Source organism: Myotis brandtii, unplaced genomic scaffold (assembly GCF_000412655.1).
Source record: "Myotis brandtii unplaced genomic scaffold, ASM41265v1 scaffold613, whole genome shotgun sequence".
NCBI classification, from domain to species: Eukaryota; Metazoa; Chordata; class Mammalia; order Chiroptera; family Vespertilionidae; genus Myotis; species Myotis brandtii.
The window spans coordinates 1,923,428-1,923,888 of record NW_005370332.1 but is presented as its reverse complement, the minus strand read 5'-3'; positions in this window follow the sequence as shown (position 1 = coordinate 1,923,888).

Genomic DNA, 461 nt, shown 5'->3' with positions numbered 1-461 from the left:
TACTGATGTTGTGGCTCCACCCCATAACAAAGAAACAATTTCCGGAGGATGAGGCCCAGAAATCGGGATTTAAAAAAGATTCCCAGGTGATTCTAATGTGCAGCCAAGGTTGAGAACCACTGCTTTAGGGAGTAGTGGCCACTTCCCCATGCAGAAATCCACGTCAAAGCCCCTTTTCTGTCCCCATTTCCTGGACTGACACAGATTTAATAACTGCTCATTGTGCCAGGACACCGAGGTCTAAATGGAGTAGGCATTGTGAAGCAGGGGGGCACAGGATGGAGTCACTCACAGGGGTGCTCCTGCTACAACCCCATCGCTCTCTCCTTGCAACTAGCCTATAAGCACGTCAAAAAGATGCTCAAATCCGTAGTCATTGGGAAATCAAAATCCCGGGGCTGCTAACATTAAAAAATGCAAAATAACAAGTGTGATAAGGATGTGGAGAAATTGGAACCCTC